Here is a 27,191-nt window from a genome sequence, read left to right on the forward strand (position 1 = left end):
CTCCTTCTCCATCTTCTTTTTTTTCCGTCTCCTCTTTCTCTTCCTTCTCCTCCTTCTCTTCTCTTCCTCTTTCTCTCCCTCTCCCTCACTGTCTTTTTGTGTATATATATATAGACTTCTTTGCGTTATCATTGTAAGAATTAGCCAGACAGATTCCTGGCTCCTTTTCAGGGTTAGAGACGTTTTTGCTTCTATCCCTTCCCCAATGGGAATAGATCTTGGTGTCTTGATTAGGGTTTTCTATCATTCTTTCATCAAGAGCAGGTCACCAAAGGCAGATGAATTTGATACTATTCCTCCCAAGAAACATTAGATTTCTGCTGAAGCCCTAGAGGTTGGAGCATTTGCAGCTTCTGCCCCAGCAGTGGCTTATCATCTTTTACTTTATAGAAGAGGTGAGATGAAGATGTAGGTGGGGCTTTTTCCCTGGCACAATCACTTCTTCCATACATGCTCCACGGAGGAAAGCTCTCCCTGCTCCGTTTCTCATCTTTAATGTGGTTTCCTGGCGGAGGTCTCTGGGCAAAAAGCTTGAAAATGATTCTGAGCTTTCTTTCTGCTATTCCAAATTATCACCAACCTGTACTCGGCCTTTTTAAGAATTCATTAAATTTTTAGCAGACTTCTTGTTAATCACTCATATGATAGACACATCTTTCTATGTGCTCTACCCAAAGGGAGGTAGATCATTGGGGTTCCATCTCTCTAGTCTCTTTTTGTACTTTTATTTCTTTGCAACTTCACTTCTCTGATGGGGTTATGAAAACATATGATTTTGTAGATTATCCATCTCTTTCTCATTCTTGTAGGAACAATATTGGTGTTTTATTCTACATCCTAAGAAAGCAAAGTATCAATAACAACCTTTTTTAAAAGGTTTATTTATTTATTTTGAGGGGGAGTGTGAGTGGGGAAGGAGCAGAGAGAGAGGGAGAAAGAGAATCCCAAACATGTTCTACACTGTCAGCACAGAGCCTGACCTGGGGTTCAAACTCATGACTCATGAAATTATGACCTGAGCTGAAATCAAGAGTTGGACACTTACCGACTGAGCCACCAAGGCACCCCTCAAGAACAACCTTTTGAAAATGAGTTACGTTATTTAAAAAATAGAAACTATGAACTTAATTTTTAAATTTTAAAATAAAAAGAGTGGAATAAAGTAAAATATGAATGTGAAAAGGGGCATTTCAAAATGCATATTGATATCCTGGTTGTCTAGAAAACAGCCATCAATGAAATAAATCAATTATTATGTCAAGAGAAGGTATAAAACATATAACATATCAGTCTGCTTTCCTTGATAATAAATTGATCTTTAACTGGCAGAACATTAATGGCATATAGATAAAACACAATAATGAGATTTCTTATAGTATTTTGTGATGACCTATGCAACAAACAATTAAAATCCACATCACTTTTCATTGAGAAATATTTATTATAATGTTCACTGTGGTCTAGGGCTTCCAATTTAATTTTTTTCTTAAAACACTTAAAGAATAAGTGTGAAAATAGAAAAGAAAAAAAAAACTTCCAATGGATCTGAACCAAAATATAAAGTCATATTTATGAGAATAGAAGAGTTATTTCTTACCTACTTTGTTTGTGATGCAGATAGCATTGTTGCGTAAAAAAACTAAATCCTTCTGCTGCATTTTAACAGGTAAACAAAACTAAATCAAGTGATCATCGAAAACTATACGGACTTTTAATTCTAGAATAATCATAGCTCACTTGCATGTGAAGAAGTGATTGTTTCTTTTGCGTATTATATAAACAACAGTTTTTGCTTCTGGACAGTTTTTCTTAAATACCCTACAATTTTAAATTAAGAAGGAACAAGAAAACATAATGAATTAAACCTCAGGAAAATGACATTCATTTTAAATAAATTTCTACTTATAAATTTTAGAGGAATTTTTTAAAGTGTCTTGAAGCCTTTCTCTAATTTACCAGTTAATCAAAATGTGTGTGTATATGTTCTTGAATTCAATTTAATTGTCTTATTTCACATTTATTTTGCATATTTGAAATGAATTTATTAATCTAGCTTACTTACCTTAGCATCTATGAATCTAACAAAATTTTTATCCCCTGGGACCTTAAATAATTAACGATACCATTTTTGAATACTATATTTTAAGTGTCCTTCAGCACCTTGACGTCCCTACGCCTCTCTTTACTAGTTTAAATTGAAAAGCTAGTCACACTTTGCACACATAATTCTTTAACTTTTCTGGTACTGACTTCACAAAATCTGAATCCAAGTAAACCCAATGCTAACCCCTCTTCATTTGTGCCTAAGCAGTGGCATGTTACCAGAGAAAATCACAGAACCCCCTGGCATTGCTGGACTATGAAATCACTTTGTGTTAATTCCGTATTTTATTCCCTACTCTCCCACATAATTTTTAATGACTGTTTTCTTTTCAACTTTCTAATCCCTCTTACCCACTCCTCATTCTAAGTTTCCCTGTCTCCAAGAAAAATAGAAACAAATAGAAAAACACTACTTAATGTAACAACAGCAAATGAATCAAATAGCCTAGATCTATGTCATTCTTTTCTGCCTTTTCCTTCTGCTAAAGTAGGTCTACTGACCCTTCTCCTAGTCCAACCCTTTGGTTCACACATTGTATCCTTCCCACATGCCTCAGTGACAGTGCTTTTGCAGCTTTCCTGTCCCTCATTCCTATTTTTTGGACTTTTTCCATCATCAGACAAATATACCATGATACCTCTCAGGTTAAAAGTATCCACATGATTAACTCCCTGAAATACCACTTTGCTCTTCCAATTTCTATCTCTTGTCTCTTGCTTATTTTTATAGAAAAATGACCCTCAAGATCCCGACACCAATATCCAATTATCTCTTTGCCTTTCTCATTGAATATGCTGTAAGTATTCGAAACTCAGCTTGGCCACTGAACTCTTGGTGTCTCTTGTGTCACATTTCAGTAAATCAACCATCAGTTACAAACTGCTTTGACCAAATAATTAGGATTCATCCTTGATCCTTGTCTTTCTTTCACACCACATGTCACATCTTCATATCTGCATATCTTCATAAGCAAATTTTCTTTTCCTTACCAAAATTTTCCTTAACTTTGGATTGTTTTCATGACCTTCACTGCCAAAATTCTTGTCCAAACTTCATGATATCCTGGGTAAATGAATGCAATACCTTTCTGACTAGTCTCCTTACTTCCACACTTACCCATTAGTAGTCATACAGAAGCCTAAATGATGTTCTTAAAACATGAATTAAAAAATTAGTACACTCCCTCAGGTATATAAACAAACTTCAATGGTTTCCAATTATACTTAGAATAAAATAAAAACTCTTTACTAAGTCTTAAGAGGGTTTCTGTGACATTACTCTGCTATTTTACTTAGATTATTTCATCTGCCTTGTATATGATCCTATTGATACCCTAGTCTTATTGTTTTCAAATACATTAAGCTTGTTCACAACTCAGAACTTCTGCATTTGTATTTTTTTGGTCAGGAAAACTTTCATTCCAGATATTCATGTTTTGATCCTTCATTTCAATTAAATCTCTCATCAAATACAACTACATTAGAAAGGTCTGGGATTACATCACACAAAATAGTACATTTCAGGGATCTCTATCTAGATCATACCATGCTTTACATCTTTTCAGTTGCTATCACTGCCTGACATGGTATTCTCTGCTTATTTGTACATTTATTTACTGCCATGTGTTTACTGTCATTCAAATATGTGTTCCATGAAGACAGGTGCTTTCTTTGTCTTGTACACCATGTTATTATCACATCTAACCTAGTACCTGTCACATGTTAGGTGCTTATGAATATTTGCAAAGTAATTGAACTACTCTATTTGTTTTCTAGAAGTACTAAAAAAATCAGTCTCAGCAGGACCAATTCATCTTTGGAATTCAGAGGAAGAATTTATCCCATACTTTTCTCCTGGCTTCTGGTGGTTGCCAGTAATATTTTATATCTCTTATTTTGTAGGCATGTATCTCTCATCTCTGCCTCCATCTTCATAAAACATCCTCTGTATTTTTTTCACATTGCCTTCTCCTTATGCATGTCTCTGTGTTCAAGTTCCCTTCTTATATGAAGACTGCAATTATTGGGTTAAAGCTTACCCTTACCCTAATCCTGTATGACTTCAACTTAATTACAATTGCAAAAATTCTGCTTCCAAATATGTTCCAGGTTCTGAGGTTCTGGGTGGACATTAATTTGGTAGAAGATGTGGGACATGATACAACTGAGTGCAACTCTATTTGTATCAGATGATTAAGATGAAATTTTCTCAGTTCATGTCAGAATAATTTCAGAAGGGCATGTCTTATTATTTTTGAAAAGCCTTGGAAAGAATTGCAAAACTTGAATGATTCTCTTTTGTATCTTTTCAACTCGAATTTCTTCATTCAAATCATTCTTCTTTCATTTTAAAAACTATTGTTGTGTGTTTCTATATTACATGTCTTTGTGCTAAGTCACAAGGACACATTAATTAGCAAGCCATAAATAGTGTCTGCTCTCAGGATGTTGACAGTCCTATTGGATTGTTAGTGTTATTTTTCTTCATGACATTTGCCATCACCTGAAATTTTTAGCTGGTATGACTCAAGCCTGCATTAGTAAATACATGGTACACTCCAACTGAGTAATAGGAAGAAAGTTTAATAAAAGAATAATTTAAAGAGTTTTAAGACAGGTTTTAGGATAGTGATCAATAAATAATACAGTACTAGAGGGATAGTCATCACATAGATCATTTACCATCCTTAGGCCTGAGGGGCAAAGAGGAGAGAGAAGGCGAAAGGAGAACCCTTTGATAGTGTGTCTCTATCTAGAAAACAGCTTCAGATTATAACCGTGGGTCTTTTTATATGTTCACTTTTTATAATGTGCCTGAGTTTATTGTAAACAAGTTTCTATCTTTATTTTGTAATAACCTAAGATTTTTAAATGTTTTGAGGCGACAGTGTATAATAAAAAATAGAAATAGTGAATAAAGCAACTTGTGAATATCTTTTTGTTATGTATAAGAGAACCATTCTGAAGACGGGATTGTTAAGTCATCTCTGAGCAACATACACCAAGACCATTTGTTGTGATAACATGGAAAGCAGAAGGAAGTGCCAGGGAAGGGATGCATGCAGCTCTGTTCCTGTTTACATTTGGATTATAACCTTTGGGGGGGGGGTGTGACTTTCTTTCACTATATGAATTAATTTTTTAATGTTTATTTATTTATTTTGAGACAGAGCCAGAGCAAGCTAGGCTGAGGGAGGAAGAGGGAGAGAATCACAAGAAGGCTCCATGCTGTCAATGCATGGCTCTATCTCAGGAACCGTGAGACCATAACCTTAGCTGACATCAAGGGTCTAATGTTTCACCCAGCAATCCAGGTCCCCCTTGTATGAATACATTTTAAAATAATTAGGACTCCCCTATGGCCCAGCAATAACACTGCTAGGGATTTACCTAAAGGATACAGAAGTGCTGACACATAAGGCACATGTACCCCAATGTTCATAGCAGCACTGTCAACAATAGCCAAAACATGGAAAGAGCCTAAATATCCATCACCTGATGAGTGGATCAAGAAGATGTGGTATATATACACAATGGAGTATTATTACATGGCAATGAGAAAGAATGAAATCTGGCCATTTGTAGCAAAGTGGATGGACCTCGAGGGTGTCATGCTAAGCAAAATAAGTCAGGCAGAGAAGGACAGATACCATATGTTTGCATTCATGGGTCTAACAGAAGCCTAACAGAGGACCATAGGGAGGGGAAGAGGGAAAGAGAGTTGGGGGGAGAGAGGGACGCAAAACCTGAGAGACTCTTGAATACTAAAAACAAACTGAGGATTCAAGGGGGAGGGGGACAGGGAAGGGAGGTAGTGGTAATGAAAACGGGCACTTGTGGGGAAGAGCACTGGCTGTTATATGGAAACCAATTTGACAATAAACTATTAAAAATAATAATAATAAAAATAAAAATAAATAATAAATTAAAAATAAAATAAAATAATTAAATGGTAACATATCCTTTGCTAGTATTTTAATAGTATACTTTTAGACTCATCTAGAAGAACTGTACTTACTGTACCTTATTGTTCTGTCTTATTTTGAATTGAGCATTAAGAGAATACAGTATTTTGATTGTGACTCAGCCAACATTATCATTTTGTCTTTTAAGAAGTATCTGCCCCTACAAGAGGTTGGATTACATTTCCTTCCTGGTTGTTGTAGTGTAGTGTATTCTTGATAATCAAACTACTCATGGCTTTGAGACTTTGAGCTATAAATAGGCATGATGTTTAAAAAAAAGATGCATACTGCACTATCTCAAAAAAATGCATACTCCTCTGAATAAATGCTCACATATAAAAGGACTGCTTGCTTGCAAATATGGAAATGCTAGCAGACACTTAGAAGAATATATCAAAATATAGACTGCTTACAATCATGGATGATTTTGTATTTGTTGCTTCGTGTGCTTCTCAATTTTCCATAGTGTGCATATTTTAAATGTTGAGGGCAGGGGCCCCTGGGTGGCTGGGTTGGTTGAGTGTCCAACTTCGGCTTAAGTCATGATCTTGTAGTTCTGAGTTCAACCCTTGCACAGGACTCACTGCTGTCAGTGCAGAGCCTGCTTTGAATCCTCTGTGCCTTTCATTTGCCCCTCCCTCACTTGCACATGCTCTTTCTTTCTCTCAAAAGTGAATATACTGGGACACCTAGGTGGCTCAGTCAGTTAAGCATCTGACTTTGGCTCAGGAGGACTATAAACAACATAGTTTTTGTACAATATGGTGGCTACCTATGGAATTGGAGTGTCATAAATAGGAAAGAAGATACCAAATGTTTGAAACACAGTTATGATATTATTTTTCTAAAATATTTTCCACCTGTTCCTACAATCCTACAGACTTGGGACCTTCCAAATTCTTCCCATTCCAAATTCCACTCCTCACTGCATCACATGCTATCAAGTGAAAAGTAATCCAATTAGGCTCATCGCCATCACTTCCAACTCACCATTCCGATGTAAGTAGCAACTTTCGATGGCACCTTGGGAGCAAGTGTTGTCATCCTGCCACATAAAGCATTTTGGCTTGGATCTATCTCAGACCCAGGGTTGGAAATTCTCTTGCTATTTCCTTTAGGCAGGTGTGTCTCATGAGGAAGAGAATATGGTATTTCCTGGAGATAAATACTTCTTGGATCCCCAAACACGTGAGGAAACTTTGTACAGGTTCTTGTTGGCATGTCTGCCTTGTATATTAATGACAGCCTCCTGCCTGGAACCATTTGGACATTCTTTATCAGCAAAGAAACCCTAGATATGCTGTCACTCCTCATGAGGTAGTATTGCAGAGTGGGGAGCTGAGGCTTCCATGCCAGACCTCTTGGGTTTAAATAGTCTAAGTGAGAATCATACTAGCCCCTAAGGTAGAGACTAATAAGAAAGTTGAATTTGCCAACATACATTAAGTACGCATCCTACTACCTTAGCTGAATTGTTACACTTTTTTGGTTTACAGAGGAGAATTAATTTTTAAAGACCTGGGTTACATTTTTTAATGTTTATTTTTGAGAAAGGGAAAGAGCCACAGAGGGGAAGTAGGAGAGGGGTAGAGAAAGAGGGAGACACAGCATCGGAAGCAGGCTCCAGGCTCTGAGCTTTCAGCACAAAGCCTGATGCAGGCCTGGAACTCTCAAACTGTGAGATCATGACCTGAGCACAAATCAGACGCTTAACCAACTGAGCCACCCAGGTGCCCCACAGAGGGGAAATACTGACCAAAAAGTTATAGGATTTATCTGAAGACACACAGTTAGTGATGGATAGAAAAAAATTCTCCATTTCTTAGAACAGTTGGTTTCATGCAAAAATGTTCTCCTGTATGTTTATAACGAGGGTGATTGCTAACACCAAAATAAGTGCAAACACCGTCCCCTCAGACCCTTTTAGCAGACTTGAGCAGTCCTTCATGGAGTTCTTCCCCTGTTCTCCAAATAGCCCTCAAGGAAAGTGCAGTAAGTTTACCCAATACTCAAGCAACAGGAAGTCTATTTGCCGCCCATAATCTAGATCAGGTGTTGGCACACATTTTCTGAAAAGAGCCAGTTAGTAAATATTTTTCAGTTTGCAAGCCATATGTTATCTGTGACAACTAGTCAACTCTGCCTTTGTAGTGTGAAAGCAGCCATAAGTGGCATGTAAATGAGTAAAGGAATTAGCAAGGCCACACATAACCTGCAAGGAATTAGATATGCCTCTCCCGCACCCCCAGATGATCTCTGAGGAAAGGATCCAAAACCACTAGTCCATAATTAGTCCTACCTGCCAAAAGACACAAAGCTTGCATACCAGGCTTCTGGTATACCTTTGCCAGAGTGATAAGCGTTTTTCAAAGTACAGTTTTTAATTTCTGAGAATTTAAATAAAGTGAAATTTTACAAATCATGCTTTGCAAGTAATAGAAACCTCAAATCAAACTGGTTGAAATAATAAAATTGCCTGCCTTACTAATTGAACAGACAAGAGGCAGAGCTGTCTAATTTCAGGCCTGGATTGATTCAAGAGTAAAAGAAATTGTGAGCAAATAAAGAAATAAAGCAAACAGAGCACTAAATCAGAAAGAAATAATATGAGCTGAAGTTCTGCCACCAAAGAGGAATGTATACACTACAGAAATACTACAATAAATGGAAAACCTAAGTACTGAATTACCATTCCACTGACTCCGATCGAGTCCTTGTTCATTAAGAAAAATTCTACCTCAAAGCTGTTGGGCTGCTCTGTCATTATGTCTCTTCAAAAAATTCTAGGCAGATAAGATGAAAATGTTCAATATTATTTAGCCATAAAATAGGAAACTGGTCAACTTAAAATAATACCTGATCTTCTCTTCGTATTGAAGTCTAACATTTTTGTAAACTATTTATTGACATGGAAAACCATTCACGGTAAAATCCCAAGTCTACAGAATAAGAAAGAATAATACAGAATCATCTGAATTTGGGTGTGTATGTATATATCTATACCTATGAATAGAGATAGATGCAGAAACAGATTGACTTTTTTCACAGCTACCTTTCCTCTCCCTACAAAAGCATCCTAATCCCACTGGGGAATTCACACAATTATTAACAATGGAGTCTCAGAGGGATTAATTCCTATAGCTAGATTGGCTTAATATACCCCATTTCTCAATTCAAAATACTTATTTTGTAAATAATCGTTTAAGTTATAATCAATGAGAGGAAATGTTTCTTTTTCTTAATGTTTATTTATTTATTTTGAGAAAGAGAGAAAGATAATGAGCATGGGAGGGCAGAGAGAGAATCCAAAGCAGGCTCCATGCTGTCAGCACAGAGTCAGACATGGGGCTTGATCCCAGGAACCATGAGATCGTGACCTGAGCAGAAATCAAAAGTTGGACCCTTAACCGACTGAGCCACCCAGGCGCCCCGAGAGGAAATGTTTTTTGAGACTTCTGGAGAGAAAGGAGTTTTCTTTGCTATTGTCTTGGCCTTATTGTTGTTTATTTGTTTGTTTTATGGTGCTACCATAGGAAACTCTTTCCACTTGGCTTATATAGGAAAAGAGTGAAGCCTGAGTAAATAGCAGCACCCATTTTCTAAATATAAACCTAGAGCTATGCTGTAGAAACAGGGCAGAGAAGTGGAGATAGAAAAGCAGAGTTCTGGCCACAATTCTTTTATTCCTGAATCAATCCAAGCCTGCAATTCAACAAATCTATCTCCTATCTGTTCAGTTACTTGCCAGGTATTTGGTTTTTATTATTATTTAAGCACATTTGATTTTAGATTTCTGTTACTTGAAAATTATTGTAAAAATTCACTTGATTTAAATTCTCAAAATAATGAAAACAGCATGTCAATTACCTTACATTGATTTTTTTGGGGGGTAAATATTTGTTTTGTGAAGTGTGTCTCTTATTCCATGTAGGAAATGCAGTGTGAAAACATCTGTTACCCTAATTTCCTGAGCATATGTAGATTTCAGACCAATTACTGCACTTGAATTATTTTACCATAGGCTGCAGTTGCATTTGTTGAAAAGCATAAATAAGAGGTAGTGGTATTCTAGTATTGATGCAGGTTCTTTTATAAGGCTATAAACTTCATCTTTTTTTTTTTTGCCTAAATAACGATGATGATAATAGTGTATGTCAGTCTCTGTGAAGTTTTCAGTAAAATCAGTGCCTTCAAAATATTCTGAAGTGCAGGAAGCTTTGAATTTATGAAATATTTATGAGAAATTGCATCATGTCTACAGTGGTTCTCAGCTGTGACTACAGCATATGGTTTATAAATTGAAACAGGTGTGGGAGAACAGGTGGTCACAGCCAAGCCAGGGAAGAACTGGAATTTACCGTGGGGAAGCAACATGATAAAATACCACACATCGAAGGCAACTTGCTGATGTGATGGCAGAAACCTAAAAGATGCTCACAGGGGCAAATACATATGACAGCACTTGAGATGGAAGTGTTCACCTACTCAGATACCACATATGGAACTTGGGAAGCAGTCAGTGTCATTTCCCATGGAGAATGAGGACAAGTGAATCTTCATACTGAATGTGGGTAGTTTGTACACTAATTGCTTTAAAAGAAAAATAAACACTTTCCCTTACTTCTATCAATAGAAAACTAGTGCAGATAAGGTCTACAGACGCTTCATGTGTCCTATCTCTGTTATTTCACAGGTTAGTGCCAAACATGCTGTCCTGTATCCTCAAACTCCAAACATCAGAAAATATTCCTTCTTTTAGAAGGGGGTGGTATAATATCCTGTTATTTCACAAACGACTTGAAGATAAGCCATCTTTCTTGTTTACAGAATAAAGGTAACAGAAGGACATATTTATATGTTTTAAATCTTCCTCCCATTGCCAGTACCTTATTCTCATTTCAGTCAGAACTTAAGAGTCCATTCTAATGGAAAGGAAGTGAGATAAAAGAGATTTTTTTAAAAGTGTTTTTAGGTGGACTTGGAAGGAGCACTTTCACTTACATATGAGCTTTTATCATCTTCTGTAGATTCACAAAGTTGTAAATCAAATATATAATGGAATTATACTTAACAAGAAATCTTATCAAATCTAGGGAGTAACTCCTTCCCTACCCTTGCTCTTATCCATACCCTGGTGTACATTCAAGTGAGAACGGGTATCACTATCTCAACAAATTGTGCAACAGCTCAGGAAGATTGAACTACCTTTCCCGATTTAAAATTCTTTTAACAAGGGCACCTGGGTGGCTCAGTCAGTTAAGCATCTGACTTCAGCCCAGATCATGATCTCATGGTGGTGGGTTCAAACCCCTGTGTAGGGCTCCATGATGGTGGTGCAGAACCTGCTTGGGATTGTCACTCTCTCCCCTCTCTCTCTGCCCTTTCCCCACTTACGCTTTCTCTCTCTCCCTCTCAAAATAAATAAACTATAATTTCCTATTTTGTCTAATATAACCAGAAGACTTAATTTTGGGAACAAAAGGAAATAAGTCAGAGTGGAAAGTAAAGAGCTTTGTCATCATGCACTCCACTTACTGAATGAAAAGCAAAAGCAGACATCATGGACACAAACCATCAAGCTCACCCCCAAACACATGCACAGGTGTGCGTGCACACACATGTGCAGCTTTGGGACTAAATATCCCTCTTCCTGACCGCTGGGGACTTACCAGCTGGCAGCCCTTTTGTGACTTCTGTTCCCAACAATTGCCCCAGGATAAAGAAAGCCACCTTCCTAAAGGTAACACCACCTTTTTGGATGCATCCAACATCCAGTGAGGAAACAGCTCTGCAGGGCCCAGCCAGCTCCAGAGCTGGTCTTGGCTGTACCTCAACGCAGACTTATTCTCCCTCTACCCATTCCTGCACTCTCCATTTTATCACAGGTGTTGGTTTATCAAGAGCACTGCCTGATAAGCTTCCTGCACACAAATCTCTGTCTCAGAAGCTAGGAAACACAATCTGAAAAGTTAATGCCAGAAGGTCCCAGGAAGCAAACTGGATCACCTACTGGCCAGCTTTCAACAAGATGTCCTTCACTGGCCGTGGGCAGAGGACTGATAGCTTTTGTCACACAGTGCAGTGAAGTATGTTAAAACTTTCACTGCTGGGTATGTGCTGGAAGGGAGAATGCACAGATGGAAGTAATGCACCAACCTTTAAGACACATATAGAAACAGCATTTATAATGGCAATAGAACTGGATTACTACTTTGAGAAGAACTGATGATTCAGAAAAAAAAAACCATGAAAACCTAAGGGTAAGCAATAAAATCCTAAAAGATCTTTGGCAATATGTAAAGGTGGTCCCATCCTATAACACCAGAGGACGTAAAACTCAAATGTAACTTAAAAGTAGCAGAGGGGCACCTGGGTGACTCAGTCATTTGAGCATCTGATTCTTGATTTTGACTCAGGTCATAATCCCAGGGTCATGGGATCAAGCCAGTGTCAGGCTCTGTGCTGAGCATGGAACCTGTTTAAGATTTTCTCTCTCTCTCTCTCTCTCTCTCTCTCTCTCTCTCTCTCCACCCCCCTCTCCCTTACTTATGCTTTCTATCACTCTCACATTCTCAAATAATATTAACTACATATATGTATATATGTATGCATGTATATATGTATATGTAATATTGAAAATGTTGAATTCTTATTCCCAGCAGATTTGTTATTCCAATTGGGTTTCCATATAAAATATGGAGAGCTACGGAATTGAGTAAAAGAACATGTCCCTATGAGCAAGATAGAGATATAAGAGTATTTCTCAATTTATGCAAACAGAAGAAATTGGGGATTGATGATCAGGAAGCTAAGAGTAATAGTTACAGGGATGCCTGGGTGGCCCAATCACTTAAGCATCCGACTTTGGCTTAGGTCATTATCTCATGGTTTGTGGGTTCAAGCCCCATGTTGGGCTCTGTGCTGACACCTAGCTGAGAGCAGAGAGCCTGTCTTTGGATTCTGTGTCTCCCTCTCTCTCTGACCCTCCCCTGCTCTCTCTTTCTCTCAAAAATAAATAAATAAATAAATAAATAAAAAGTAAGTAAATACATACATACATACATTTAAAAAAGAGTAATATTTACAATAGCCCCAATAAAAGGTTGTAGTACTTTGCCTAGTTTCTGAATTCAAGGCCATTTTGGGGCCAAGATAACCAGGTACTGAAGCTGTTAAGTTTAAAGAAGGAAGGACCTTACAGCACTATGACAAGAATATGTGGCCATCATTCCCCTATTCCTTCTTCAAAGGCACCTACAGCCACTGACTTCAGGAATTATGTAGTAGGCAAAGCAGAATACCCAATGAGGACTGTCATACACAAGTTCCAAACTGTCATTAATAATCAAAGGCCTTAAGCATCATTAAACCCTTGTGTTATTGTAGGGGGTTACAGAACCCAGATAATACATGGAATCTTGGCCAAGTCTGGCTCACAGAGGGTCCATTTTTTCCATGATCCCACCTGGTAGTAATTATCCTTTGCAAATATAGTGTAATGTGTCCCCAAATACAAAATGCAATGGGTACACTGATAGTTAGCAGGTCCCACATTGACTCCTCATCCTGGGGAATAGGAACTATCATTGCAGAGAAGGTCAAATGGTAGCCTTCAAAAGCATCCCTCTACCAGCCAAAATAGAAAAATGTAAAGCAATATCATGTTTTGGAGGAAATGGTAGAGATTAGTACTATCCTTTGGGTGGTGATGCCCATTCTGTCTCCACTTAATTGATCTCTAAAGTTCCAGATGGATTCTGGAGGACGACATTTAATACTGCCATCTCAACCATGTAGCAAGCCAAACTGCAGTTGTGTGGTATGAGGAAACCTTTGCTAGATCCTATTAACACAAACTTAGGTGTAGAGTATGCAACTAGTGATCTTGCAAACGTATACTATTCCATCCTGATCAAGTGGATGGACCTCCAGGATGTCATGCTAAGCGAAATGTCAGGAGGAGAAGGACAGATACCATATGTTTGCACTCATAGGTCTAAAGGAGAAACCTAACAGAGGACCACAGGCAGGGGAAGGAGAAAGAGAGTTGGGGGGAGAGAGGGACACAAAACCTGAGAGACTCTTGAATACTGTAAATGAATCAAGGATTGAAAGAGGAGGGGATGAGGGAAGGGAGGTGGTGGCAATGGAGGAGGGCACTTGTGGGGGAGAGCACTGGGTGTTATATGGAAACCTATTTGACAATAAACTATTAAAAAAAAAAGAATAAAGACCAGAAATGGGCTAAGTATTCACTTAGAACAGATAATAGTATGCAGGTTTCGCCTACTTTTCAAAAGTTCTCATGATGCCACTTTGCTTTGACAAAATACCTACATTAGTACCTATTTTCACTAACTGAATGAAGTTCAAAGGCATTTTTATTTTATGTAGAAGGGTGAAAAGCAAAAAGAGCTTTCAGCGTTTGTTCTGCAGCTAGCCATTACAGAGGAGGGGCCCCTGGAACAGCAAACTACACTCAGCATCTCGGCATCAAGCCACCATAGCTTTGAGCTGTTTGTGTGAGTATCTGAGCTTTAGCTTGATTTCTTCCGTGCATCTATTAGGAAGATAGGTTGTAAGGTATCAGAAAAGCTGAAGAAAAGTTATTTTTGGGGTCTGGGAACACTGGAAAGAATTCCTGTATAAATTTTTGCTTTACAGAGTGGAAATCCCCCAGATAAATGACTTCATCCTATTTAGACTAGATAGACAAGAAGTGACAAGGGGTTGGAACCCTTGGAAGACAAATATACTTCAGATGACATGAGATAAATGCTGTGGATATTTGGAGTTTGACTATATTAGCAAGGTTTAGGGAAGTTCTGGAGTTCTGAAGCACGCCACAACATCATCTCCAGTATAAAGAATAATGCTTGTTACACCTCTTGGGTTTTACAGGTAGGATATTTCAACTCTGGGAATACTATTTCAATCCATAAATGCTCCCAACTTTGAGAAAAGCCTAGAAGGAGTGTGCTTCCGGACTGTGGCAAGAAGACCTGCCAATTTGACCAAATGATCATGTGACCTAGAAGAGTAGTACTGGAGATATCTGTGTTGGGAAAAAAGGTTGTGTGAGGCATTAATGGCAAGGCCTAAAATAAGAATCAGTATAAACTATTAAAATTCTGGATAAAGGTTATGCCACCTATAGTAAAGAATCATATGCTTTTTGAAAAAGTTTGTATATAGAGAGAATATATACACACACACATATATATACATATAGATATAGGTATATGGATATATAGAGAGAGGGAGGAAGAAAAGAGATTTATTGCAAGGAAACAGCTCCTATGATTTTGGGGACTTGCTAGACGACTTAGAAATCAGAGATCCAACCATCAGAAAGGATAACTCAGAAGTTTCAGGCAGGAGCTGTGGCTTCAATCCCCCAGGAGAATTTCTTCTTCCTCAGGGAAATCTCAATTCTGCTTCTAAAGCTTTTGGATTAATTAGATCTAGCACACCCAGATTACCTAGAATAATTTTTTTTTTACTTAAAGCCAGCTGATCCTAGATGTTAATTACATATACAAAATACTCTCAAAGCTTCATCTAGATTAGCATTTGATTGAATAATATGGGACTGTGGCCTAGCCAAGTTGACACATAAACTGACCATGACACTTGGCTTTTGCCAGGCTGACTGCTTCATAAGGTCAAGTGTGTCTAGCAGTAATCCATTACAGTATAGAAATGCTTCATTCATGATTACACATGAATGGGGTGCAAGGCCATGAGCAAGTGGCCAGGACCTTCATGTCATCCACCACTATTTTATCAGCAACTCACATTTAAAGGAATCTCTGACTGCCTGTAACCCCATTTTGGCTCTAAAAAACATCAGTGTTGGGCGGAAGGGGGTATTCTCTCATTGGATAGTTATTTGGATGATTATTGACCTGACCATTTGCTTTACACAGAAAGAGACATGTCCACATTTTACAGTGTATATAGACTTATGAATACTGGTGGGCAGGTTGGCTAGGGAAGAAGGGATTTAAAAGGGTTGAGATGGAAGCAGAATGATGAAGTCTGTGGAATAGACATATGGGAAATAAGCATGAATTTTGACCAGTTTTCTATCACATGTCACCACAACATCAGAAAATATCTACCCTAGAAAAGCACCAAACAATCAAATAGATTGACTAAGTCAGTTGGCATCATCCAAATGCTGTCTGTCAGCCACCTCAGGGCTGGCACAATGTGCCCATAAACTGGGTAGCCATGACTACCATGGATGTTTGGGTCTAAGAACATGGGTTCCCTCTCATCACAGCTGCTACTAAAAGTCCAACTGCCAGAAAACAAGACAAATGCTAATTCCCCAATATGGCATGATTTCTCCAGGAGTTCAAAAAGCCACTTGTTGGAAGACTGACTCTATAAGACATATGCTACTCTGGAAGGAGCTTCAGTTCTTTTTGATTGGCATTAATACACCTATACTGAGTATGATTCTGCTTTTCCTTCCAGAAGGGCTTAATCCAGCACCACTATTCAGAGACTAATGGATCACTATTCAAAGACTAATAGTCTACTTCTCAGAATGTTAAAGAACGTTGCATTAACAAAAGAGTTAGACATGGGCACATCAATGTGGCATCCAGGTTCCGGTCACATGCTTCACCATCTTGAAGCTGCCACCTTCTCAGTGATTGCCCTCATCTAAAGAAAGTCACCTCTTCCAAGGTCATGCTTCTTTCTTGGGGAAGCCTTTAGTCTGTGCAGGAATATAAAGACACATGGAGTAGCTAAAACCTTTATTGTTACCCCTCACAGCCCATCATATCCCCCTGCCCAGTCATGCTTTATTTACTCCTTCCTATCATTGGTGATCCTAAGAGTGACACTGAATAACATTGCTGCATGTAAATTTCTATCTCAAAGCTTGCCTCCTAGAAAACCCAATCTGCTACAGTGGATTTATACAAAACTACCCAATTTACTCATAGAAAAAATACTTAGCCTCTAAGAGATAGATTACATGTTAAATGTTCTTAACACAGAAAGGTAACGTGCCAGTAATAATTAAGAGGGTAGGAGGAAATTGTTGGAGATGATGGATTTGTTTATGGTATAGATTGTGATGATGTTTTCCAAAAAAGAGTCTTAAAATTTTTAATAAAGTAATAACTCCTTTAATTAAAAAAAACTAGCAAATATCTTTGTTGTCCTGTTTACTTACAGGTATACACAAGCTATTCTCTTAGTAGACGTGAAAAACAACAGGCAATCTTCTACAAATAAAATAATGTGTAAAGTATTACCTAAATGTAGTTTCATGAGGAGTAAATTATCAAATTTTTGAATTCAAAATGCATTGGACATTGGTTAGCATCTACAAGTGCTAGAACTGGGGTTATCCAAATGTGTAGACTAAGTCTTTAAGTAGTGGTGGGCGCTCACACACACACACGCATGAAACCCCTACAAAAATAAATGTAGTTATAATGCATTGACTATGTAAAATGTGTCCAGCAACATCACTTAAAAGTATTACCTATATTATATTATTTATTCTTCAGGGTAACATATGGACTAATATTATATAACAATAAGAAAGTTAAGGATGAGAAAGGTCATACCTTAACAAGTAATGGAACTGAAATTATAATTGCAGTCTGCCAAAATCTGGACCATGCTTTGATCTGTTACACAGAAAATGTAATGACAACGAGCAACATAATAAAAATAATTAAAATATAAACCCCAGAAAAACCATGATTAGTCATTAAACAACATATCACATTTGAAAAAAATAATAATTGAAATATGCACATTAACTATCCAGTGCAACAGAATACAATGTACCCTTGAAATACAATTCAGTTTATGAAGTTTATGAATTATTTTTCAAAATTTGTCACAAGAACTCTTTTGTCTTACAAAGACAGAAGCAGAAGTTCATAATTGCTTTTACCAGTAATGTATGTACTTGGAGGATTTTAAACTCAGCTTCTCAAAAACAGTCACATTTGATATATTGCACATTTACTAAAATACTAATTCTTTGAACATCCAGTCTAAATTTTTACCAGCCAATTAACATCATGCTACGAACTTGCATCTCTCTCACAGGTGAAAAATAAACAGAATTTATCACTCATTTACTTCCCATGTTAAATAAACTAAAATGCACTTCTTGAGATATGTTTCATGGGCCTAAAGGTCTCTTATAACTTAAGCTAAATAACGTCTCTAGAGACTGCACAAAAATGTTTACTAAAACTCAGACGTCTTTATAAAAACCCTGAAGTGCTTTTGGGTTTTCATGCAATGGCCTTGAATTTCACACTTCACAAATGTGTGGTAAACACATTGCATCTTAAAAGAATACCAAGCATATTTCAACAATTGTTAAGCCTTCAAAATCTTTCCTTGCTTGTATAAGGCAGAATATTATTGTTGACTATCCACCATCATGAATAATTGATGGCTTCAGGGGGTTGTATTTTGTTTCAGTGGTTAGGGCTTCGTGAGGAAGTAAATCCCTACTAATCTATGATGATAAGTTACTCCAAACTCTACGATTTAATCTAGTGATAATTCAACAATTTTTTATCAAATTGTCTTACTCCAAGTGCTCTTATGTCAGCTACAGGTAAAATATTGAAAATACTACACATGTCCTGCCTTTGTTAAGATTATATTCTAGTTTTATAGAGTTGTAGAAAATAAAGGAAGAATCAAATTTCAGATTGGGATGAAGACCTATGGTGAATATAAGCATGGTGACATGGAGAAAGCAACATAGTAATTGACTTCAGTCTTAATCTGTTCTGAATTTTAAGTTCTACTTTTATATCTAAGAACTCACAACAGAAATTGTCAATTTCTAAACCTCACTATGGAGACCTTCAAGTAGTATTTCAAAGTGGCACACTTTTAAAGCTAATAGAAACATCTATTCCTTTGCTAGTGACTATGCAAAATAGCACAGATTGGATGGCTTAAACAACAGAAATTTATTTTTTCACAGTTCTGGAGTCTGGAAGTTCAAGATCAAAGTGCTGGCAGGCTTTGTTTCTTCTGGACCCCTCTTCCTAGCTTCCAGATAGCCACTTTCTCTTGTGTCCTCACACTGTTGCTCTGTGCACACACAGTCTTAGTATCTCATTTTTGCGTGGCCAAATTTTCTTTTATAAGGACAGCAGTCAGATTAGATTATAGCATAACCCAAGGACCCCATTTAACTTAATCACCTTTTTTGAACTATAATATTTTTATAGGGAAAATTAGAAAGTTTCAAGACAACGGATTTGACAATGAAGGAAAATAATGTATTGGCGAGAATATGGAGAAATTGGAATCCTTATGAATTGCTCTTGAGGATATAAAATTGTGCATACACTGGACAACAGTTTGGCAGTCCCGTGAGTCACCGTGGCAAAGCTTAATCACCTTTTTAAAGGTCCTATTTCTAATATTTTGAGGCCCTGGGGGTTAGGACTTACATATAAATTTTGGGAGCAGGTGCTTAAATTCACCCCATAGCAAAACCCAGTGGGGTTTTTGTTGTTATTAACTTTGTCATGCAGAAGTACTTCAGTAAGGAGGGGGGATAACATGGGGTTAGAGAAAGTCAGGAATACCAAGAGCAAACTCATACATGCAAAAGCACAGAAAATTAGACTTTTCAAAGAAATTCTATGTTTATTATTCTGTATGTTCTTCATAGCTAGCAGTTGGCGTGAGTTATGTCAGAAACATAGTCCCTGAACTTCTGAAGTTGAGGGCATACCCAACATTGAGGCATTTCAGGTATTGAAGTAGCGTATATCATTTAAGACTTCAATTGGTCAAGTTAGAATGATAATATTAGTCAATCCTTATCTTTAAGTAGGACCAAGTCTGAGCTGAGACTTGTTACTTAGAATATTTTAGAACCTAAAGATCCTTGAGGCTCATGAAGCTTAATGATTTCCATATTGTACTCTGAAAAGCCCACAGAGAAGGTTTTCTCGACCCCCATGAATTACAGAATTCCAAAAATTATCTCTTTTACATATTGAGTTTCTAAGTGAGCTTTAATTTGAAGATATAGCTCCATGGTTAGTCACCTAAAAGCATAAATGGTCTGAAACCATTTAATATTCCAGTAACCTTATTTTACTATACAGGGAATTGTGTCCCAGAGAAGTTGGCTGACTATCTAAATTCAGACAACTAGGAAGAAAAAGACCCAGGCTCTAAAGTGAGGTTTTTCTTAAGTCCTAATGCGAATCCAATGTTTGTTCAATTCTACAGTTCTGTACTTTGCTCTGTTAGAAAGGTAAAAACGGACTAATGTGTTTTTGAGGTGTCTGTACTATACTAGGAGACATCTGTGTGTGTGTCCCTGCATGTGCCCACCTACATATACATGTGTGTAAATATGTATATAAATATCATATACACATCTATATACATATGCACATATTTATATATGCATACATGTGTAACTAAATATTATATACACTTTAATCCTTGCAATACTATAATTCTGTAACACTATGAGTTTGGAGTTACCCTCTCTGTTTTACAGATGTGGATCCTAAAGCTCAGAAAGTTGAAATAACCCTTCCTACATGACAGGTAGTGTTAGAGGTAGTGGCAGAGTTATGATTTGAAGTTGGCACTGTCTGATTTCAAAGCCCACATCTTGCTTCTCTTCCAATATATTAACTCCTCAAATGATAAAATTCCACTTCTCATTTTCTGGTTACTTTTTGCATGTGACTTTCTATATGGCACAAGCATGAGCTGTGTTTCTATTATTATTTGCATGCAAATATGATTAAACAAGTTTTCCCCACCTCTGAAACCACTTTTCAGAATAGGTCATGGATGTTGACTTTAACTAGTTGAATCAACTAGTTGAAATATATATAATTTACAGCACTTAAAACAGAGAAGATTGTTCCTGCACAGAACTTTTCAGGTTCTCAATAATACAAAGTCAAAACTCTTAAAATAGGACAGTTCCAAGTTTTAGACCAAACATCCAGCTTGACAACCTGCCCAATTTACAAGGCAATATTGTTCATAAGAAACATTAATGCTGAATAACAAGTTCATCGTTCATAAATGAACTGAAGCATTACACAGCCAGCCATATGGGAACCCTTGGTGAGATTTTCAAGCCAAGTGATGAAGCAATAGGAAGCAGAGTAGGAAGCAACAAGCGAAACCAGAGGAGAAAGCATTGCCATCTGGCCTGTCTGAGGTCTCCTCCATCCTCCCATGACCATGGCTGCTTGATGGAGTGAAATAAGCTGGAGGAAATTTGGGTAGTGACCATGGAGAAATGAAAGTTCACATTCCCTATGCAAAGTGTTCACTCCATTGGTTTGTATCTGTCCTGACTTTGAAGGGTTAATGATCACTGAGTTATACATGGGACCAGCACACCTGTGAGAGGGATTGGTGCCAGGTGGGTCAAGCATAGAGAGAATGTAAAAATTGACAGTCTAAAATAAACAGAGCAAAACAAAAGAGAATTAAGTGGTAGGTAATTTGTTCTCAATGGTAGGGATTAGAGCATGGAAGAAATGAATTCCAAGTCCAATGTATAATCAGTTATCAACTATTTTATGACAGAAGTAGGACTTGATAAATTTACACTTGACTCTAATTTTAATCCTTTCATGAAGTAGAGATTCTTTTCACATATTACATATATGAAACACTAGAGTTATGTCAGTGTTTCTCAACCTCTGCATTAAATACATATGAAGCCATATGGTTCTTTGTTGTGAAGGACTGTCCTGCATAATGTAGAATGATTGGCAGTATCTTTGGCCTCAACCTGTTGGATTCCAGAAGCATTCCCTTACAGTCTTAGCAATCAAAAATGTCACCAGAAATTTCTCCTGGGGGAAAAACTCACCCCTGATTGAGGATCACTAGTCTAGGTCATCCAAATCAATGAGCACACATAATGTTCCAACCACAATCAAATTGCCCACCTATAGCAAATCAGAGTGTAATAATAATAATATTTACCCTACTAGATATTTATGTGTTGAGCTGGTGACTTACTAGGCTAGAAAAATATTGCGTTTGATTTTAGCAATGGCATCCATTTCCATTTCCAGAGATAGACTTTCACTGGTAATGAATAAAGTCAATTCTCTCCCAAGAGAAAATTGACTATATATTCAGAGTGTTTGGCCTCTTTTTTCATAAGACAGGAAAAAGACAATTCACTGGGGTATGATATGGACCCAAATTTTGACATTTCTATCCTCTATCTTCTTTTAGATCTTTCTCTCTCTCTCTCACTCTTTCTCTCTTTCTCTATCCATGGGTGGGAGGAAATTCTGCATAAATAATAGTTCCATTTGTGCAACTTGCCTCCTTGGTAGCCAAATCAGGAAGTTAAAATTATGTGAGTTTTCTAAACTTTTTACAGTCCTACCTTCCCGCTTTTTAAAATTAACTTTACAATAGTAATATTTCGAGAGTCTGTTATCATTTGTACATATTTTTTATGATATTCTTAACTTACTAAAAAAAAACCCATTCTAGGTCAACACTCTAGTTCACTGAAATTCATATATTCTTATACTCAAACACATGAGGCTTTCAGCACAACAAGGTGAATTCAATAGCAACAGTCAAAATACATTCTATGCAATGTGAAAATGACCTGCCATATGGGAGCACTCTCACTACAGGGAAATGTGTCTCTGCTGATATATAGATAGAATTTTCAAATGTTCACATAACCACTCTTCAAAAATATTCAGGTTAGCACATATTTGTAATTTTTCTTTAATCTTTAAAAGAAATAAATGTGTGCAATAATATTTTGTTGATTTCTTAAGTTAACATGGCAAATAAAATTCCATTAATGTGACAAAGATTTAATAAAATTTTGTCAAATCCCTTTATAGAATGCTATCACTTAATTTGCTGAATTAATTGAGGTAAATGAAACCTATGAGTTGCCTTACCTAAGGTAAGTTTAATCCAGTGAAAGTCAAATAAAATGTGTTTATTTCTAATATGAAATTAAAGTAAATTTTGAGTCTGCATGTAAAAACGATTTCTATGAGGGTAAATGTTTACTAAGAAGTTTGCATTTGCCAGGTAGAGCAATAGATTTCTGTGTATATATGTGTATGTATGTATGATTTCTGTGCATATGTGTCTTACATATATTCTTACTAAGTTTATCAAGGTGAGCTTATGAGAAGTAGTATGTGATGACTGGAACTGATTCTCATCAAGTGTGTGTTTTCTTTTTCTTCCAGGATAAACAGTTAGACTACATTTCTAATGCTCCCTGACAAGATTCAGTCTTGTGTTTGAGTTTTGGCCCATGATAGATAGGCAGAAGTGTGGAGGTTCTTAGAGAACTTGCCCATAAAACTTCCCGAAGAATTCCCTCTCTTGGCTCACTGGCCGCCTGGATGCATTGGATCCAGAAGACTAAAACCAAAAGACCACAGGACGCTTAAGTGGAAGAAACCTGGGCTGTGAATGGCCATGCATGCCGTCCTCCCTACTGTGTTAAATTGTGATGGGAACAAGAAGCACACGTTGTTCTGTTAATCAACCAAAGTTTGGGGTTATTTCTTAGTGACCTCTGAAAATGCTGCCAGTGCCTTGCCCATGTGCCTAGCCCTTACCATGTAAGAGATCTCCAGCTTGACTTCTATTTGCCAAAAACTTGCTTTTCTTTTTCCTTTTCTTTTCTTTTCTCTTTTCTTTTCTTTTTTTTTTTTTTCTTTCCTAAAGTCTGTTTGGCCACCAAAGCTTTCCTGCCCAGAAATTCTAAGGAATTAACAACCCCCTCTCTCTAGAAGCTCTCAAGCAATGACAACTGGGATTTCATAGAAAATTACCTCTCCCTGGACCCTCCTGTGGGATACCTCTCAAGCAAGTCTTATCCCCTGAATTTCCCCTTATCCCCAGAATTTCCAGAGCAGGATTAAGCTTTCATGACCCAGTGTAGCTGCTGGCTAAATAATATGCTTTGCTGGCTGCCTGCCATCCCTTCCCTTTCTTGTATCCTTATTCATCTCCTGACCACATATATGCAAATCCTTGTCTGGAATCTGTTTTGTGAAAACTGAAACGAATGCAAACGTTTAACCTTTCCAGACAGCTATAGAGTTTTATATCTGGAAACACATGGATCCAATTTGGCCTGAAACTCCCCCTTCCTTGTGTTATAGTCAATGGTATTTTAATAGTGTTGTATGGTGACAGATGTTAGCTACACTTACGGGGAATGAGCAGAGCATAATGTATAGAGTTGTTGAATCACTATGTTGTACGCCTAAAACTAATGTAATATTGTGTGTGAATTATACTCCAACTTAAAAAATTCTCTAAAGACTCGTATTTTCTCTGAAACATATGAATGATAATAGTAATTATTTAATAGTGTAGTTATGAAGAGTAAGGGTGATAAGAATGATAATCTTAGAAGGTGTCTAGTGTTTAGTGAATACTGGCTAAATTATGTCATTTTTTCATTGCTACATAGTTAAATAGTGGTAAAAATGGTATATGAACTCAGTGGTATCTTGTTTGTAAGCTAATATACTTCTCCCAAGTTATGCCAACTACTGATGATAACCATGTATTACTAAAGTCATTTCTGAAATGTCTAATTCAGTTTTAATTTTTTACCTTTGAATCAAAGTTGTACATGTATATAATTTGGAATTAAATAGTTTAACAATATTATTGTCATTGTTAGGAACAGTAACTGTCTTCCATTTCCCAGCTTGATTTTCCCTCCCCAAAGACAACCACTTTGATCCTATTAGATTCTTTCTAATTCTTTTGAAATTTATCTTTATTTGTTCATATAGCATGCCTATATTGCTATTTAACTATTTTGTGTTAAGCATGACCTGCTGATGTCCCATAATGGAGAATGAGGTTTTAGCTGCACCCATGACACATACACATCCTTCTCGTGGCCCCAGCCTCACAACATAATTTCATATTTACTTAGTATTAACATAACGATGTCTGTGTAAAGCTAGACATAATTAAACCACAAAGGTTGGCTTACTTTTCAACATAATCACTGAGTCGTTACCAGCTGTCTATTGTCCAACTGTTTTCTCACATCTTCTCAGAGAAGACTCACATGGGTATCACCTGCTGTGCACAATCTTGGTAGGCTCCTTGCTAAGGGGAGTTCACAATGCTCATGCAGGTACCTCTTTTCACTTTTCCTCTGAGGATTACTTTTACTTGCTTTTTCTGTATTAAATGACTAATTTTCTGTATTCAGTCCCTTTATCTTTATTGTTTACTTTTTTGTTTTGGTTAATACATCTACAATAGTTCTCTGATGAAGGAAAACTGGGAGATAGACATAGGTACAAGTATAGGTATAGGTTTAGACATAGATTTAGATTTAGATTTTATATGTATGTGCCTAGTTAATTATTCTACCCTCATGCTGTATTGATAATTTTATTTGAAATATAATTCTACAATGGGTATATTCTTCCTTCCAATTTTTGAAGTGTACATTATCTCCACGCTTCTAGCTTGATATCTTTTTTATTCCTAACTATTTTTGTGTGAATTATGTCATTGTGGTTATGATTGTTTTAAATTCTCTATTTCAGCTGATAAGATTATCTTTTTCCTTCAAAGTTTTGACATTTTATCATGATGTAATTGTGTGGGCCTAATTTCTAATTTTATTTTGAGCACTCGTTCTCTCTGGAAATATATGGCTTTTCTTTTACTTGGACACTTTTTTTTCTCTTGTTGACTATTTTTTTCTTCTTTTCTCCTTTGTTTGTTTATAATGTGTTTATTCATATTGAACCTCCTGAACTGGCTCTATAATTTTCTGATTTTTTTAATTTCTTATTTTCCACAATCAATGTATCTAGTAGCTCTACTTTCTAGTACATTCTATAATTTTATAGTCTAGCCTTTGTACTAAGCCTCTTGTTCTTCCTAAAATTTCTTCAAACAGTTTCCTGGTATTTTCTATTGTGTTTTCCTGTTACGTGTTTATAAGGTCTTTCATTCCTGATGATACTAATGGGATTTTTTTAAATTTCCATAAATAGACTCTTATTTCTTCCAAATAGATTTCTTTTTCCCTGTGTGTGGATTTTATCTTTCATAGAAAGGCTTTCCTTGCTTGTGTGTGAATCCTGAGCCACACTCTCAGACTTAGATGTGGAGATTACAAAGACGATTGAGAATAACCAACACCTCAGTGGGATCATTTTTTTATGGAGAATTTAGAGTTTTGCCCTAGTATCCATCAGTTTCTTGGGAAATGTTCTTCCCAGAGAGAAGCAACTGGAATTTGTGTTATTAGCACCCAGCTGGTCTACCAACTACTCCAGAAACATTCTATTTTACTTTCTCCAGAGGCTAAACATTTAGTCCTTTGAAAGTAATAGAGGGTACAGGCATTGAGCTACACAGAATGGTGGCCAGGATATGGGGATCCAATTTCTTTAAGCACCTTTTGACCAGTCCTATTATATTCAGCTCTTATATCTGGCACTGTGAATCCTTGAGCCTTCTGGCAGTCCGGCAGTATAAGTCAGTGCTCGTTTCCCCATTGCTGGTTTAGAGTTCAGTGTTTTGAAATCTGCCATGTTATTTTGTACTCACCTATACATTTTCCAAATTCCATGATTGTTTTGAATTGTCTCTTTTTCTTATCTCTCATTATTATTGTATGTTTATTTTTACATAGTCTCATTACTATGAATTTCACATAGTTTCAGGAAGGGAGGAAAGATTCATAAAATAATACACCATCTTTAGAAGGAAGGTCTAGAAGTTGGTGTAAAAATGGTCTATCTCTAAGCCTAGCCAAGGACTATCATTGGAAGTTTAGTGACCACATTAGTCTGTTTATACCACATTGTTAATTCTAAAAGTATTTTTAATGTGACTTCAAAAATGTGATACAACACAATTTAATAGCTAACTCAACATACACACAGATGCACACACACAATTTAAGCATCATGGCTCAGAAATTTTATTAGATTCTCCTTCCTTAATAAGTTAAGGCCCATATCCAACAAGTAAGGCCTACTACATTCACACATCTCCACGAAAATGGAACTACTTATTTTCTTTCAGAGCTACCTTAAATATTCCAACTTTATGACTGTG

The 27,191-nt window shown here is 36.8% G+C and overlaps 1 long non-coding RNA gene across 1 annotated transcript; it reads left to right on the plus strand.

Annotated features, from left to right (window-relative positions):
- Positions 1-6,988: 6,988 nt before the first annotated feature.
- Positions 6,989-23,595, plus strand: LOC115285842. Its single transcript, XR_003905716.1, has 3 exons — positions 6,989-7,067; positions 10,762-10,902; positions 23,318-23,595. It is a non-coding gene; the product is annotated as an uncharacterized LOC115285842 (long non-coding RNA).
- Positions 23,596-27,191: the final 3,596 nt, after the last annotated feature.

This window comes from Suricata suricatta, chromosome 1, assembly GCF_006229205.1.
Source record: "Suricata suricatta isolate VVHF042 chromosome 1, meerkat_22Aug2017_6uvM2_HiC, whole genome shotgun sequence".
Taxonomy (NCBI): Eukaryota; Metazoa; Chordata; class Mammalia; order Carnivora; family Herpestidae; genus Suricata; species Suricata suricatta.